This window comes from Leguminivora glycinivorella, chromosome 1 (assembly GCF_023078275.1).
Source record: "Leguminivora glycinivorella isolate SPB_JAAS2020 chromosome 1, LegGlyc_1.1, whole genome shotgun sequence".
Taxonomy (NCBI): Eukaryota; Metazoa; Arthropoda; class Insecta; order Lepidoptera; family Tortricidae; genus Leguminivora; species Leguminivora glycinivorella.
The window spans coordinates 7,181,741-7,183,978 of NC_062971.1; positions in this window are offsets into that span (position 1 = coordinate 7,181,741).

Sequence of the window (2,238 nt, forward strand, 5' to 3'; positions counted from 1 at the left end):
TCAAATGTTGGTTTTCGGTGTCGCCAATATCGTATATAGAGATAAATCTATTAAGTTAGGTATTTTACCTGACCTCGCTCTTTTACCTAAGTACATTGTAAATATTGAGTTTTAGACAGATGTATCTAAGTACCTACAAAAACGCCTGCCGGCCTAACGCCGTGTCTTGCGTGGGCGACGGTCGCGCGACCGTCGCGTCTCATACTTCCATATCGATAAGGTTTGATTTCGTATGCGTCGCATCGCAGTCGTGCGACCATCGCGCGACCGTCGCCCACGCAAGCCACGGCGTAACTGAAATGACAATCAAAACGCAGTCGGGCTCTGTAACACCAATATGGAAGAGCAATAGAGATCGGTATTATTGTACGAGTTTGTGCATTTGGCTTCGTACCCTGTTTCCCGTAGAAATTGGTAGGACACCACGGATTCCTAATTGCAAAACATGACATACTATTTCTTTCGCTTTTCGTAACATTCCTCATAGACCACCGTATGTTTCGGGTGCTCTTGGTTCTTTCCCCAATGTTGCCAGTCATCCTTTCTCAATGTTTCCTTTATCACATTGTTTCTACTTACACTTCTCAACGACCATATTTCCACTGCATTCACTTGGCTTTGGTGCTTACTTTCGCTAAGCATAATACGAGTACGTAAGTATGGGCAGAGGCACCAACATCCCAAGATAAAGAATAGATATACGTTTAACCCTACCTACCGCTAACCCTCTTTGGTCTCGGCCTACTGAATGAACAAAAGCATGTCAACAAGTCATTCATTCACTCAAAATGGCGGCCGACTCAATCAAAGACCGGAATAGTCAAACAGCGGAGCGCGCGTTGACTTTAGCCGTGCTGTGTATACGGAATGCGAAAATGCAATTGGCCAAGTTGTCAGGTTGTTTGTCATTATTACGTGATTGTTTATAATACCGTCGACACCATTTACTGACCTTTCGAAAACCTTATTGCAGCGCAGCGGTATTAAGGTACATTAGTACATATATGTCTTCGTCGGTATGACAGGTTGATATTCGTAGTCACATCACACGGCGTAACTGTCTCGTCGACACATCTGCCAATCACTCATAACTATGTCAATCACTATCTGACAAATGCAGGAATACTTGTAGCTTGTAGAGTCAGGTCAAACTAAGTTTGCAACTATTTTTAAAGCTTCGCCTCTACAAGTCAAAACATCATAATTTTATCGAAGCTTGAAGTTTAAAATGACATTTTGCATTGGTGACCTCTCAAAATCGTTGCTTAAAACTTATCTTGAATTGACTCTAACTTTGATTATGTTTTTATTTTAAGTAGGTATGTAAGCTTCTTCGAACGTTACTTTTTCGATATTGACAAAATTTTATTTAAATGTTCTAACTAATTCTAATTCTAAGAGTTTTTATAAATAATATTACTGAATCTGGACGTCGTAAAACAAGCTAAATAAAAGCTTTATACGTTTTCTTTGACATTGTTAATTCCACTGTGTTTAGTTTTGTATTAGAAAAAATATCGAAATCGTTAACTTTGGAATGTTTACATAAAGACACCGGTTTCCCCGAATTTTTTGCTCCAGTTAACTTCAGCTAATACAATTTAATGTTAAGGTAAAACAAATTTCTATTTGTAGCCGTACCCAGAACTAGGGGCGTCCTAAAACGACGAACAAACGTTTGTTCCTAATTTGAAATGCAAAAGCACGTTACCGTTTAGAAGCGATTGAAATCGATCGGATAAAAGATTGTCACACAAGCGGATATAACGTTGTAATTTTATTTTAAGTGAATTTATTTTAAAAATAAGGCTATTTCTTTGGAACATGTAGAGTTGAATATTAAAGACTCGAAGACACTATTAAACTCTCCTTGTATACTAGATAAAGACAGTTTAGGATTTCTTAAGTCGAGAAAATATTGTGTCAAAATTCTTTTGCTGTGGAAAAATGTTTGTAGTTAAGAACAAAGTACTTCAGCTTAGATTATAACAGAAAGTTTTCGTGAAAATTAGTAAGGTATTTCACAAATCAAACTTGTTTAAGCTAAATATCCATTGTTCATCTCCACTTTACTCTAGCGCTCTTGTAACAACCAAACTTTGAAACCTAATACTTATTTTATTCCTATCTTAGACTCGTAGACTTCCATAATAAATTCTGATTTTGACAGATTTCCAATTCTCTAAGAGCTGATGAACATAATTACAAAGTCAGTAGTAAAATAATAGTAATAAAGGA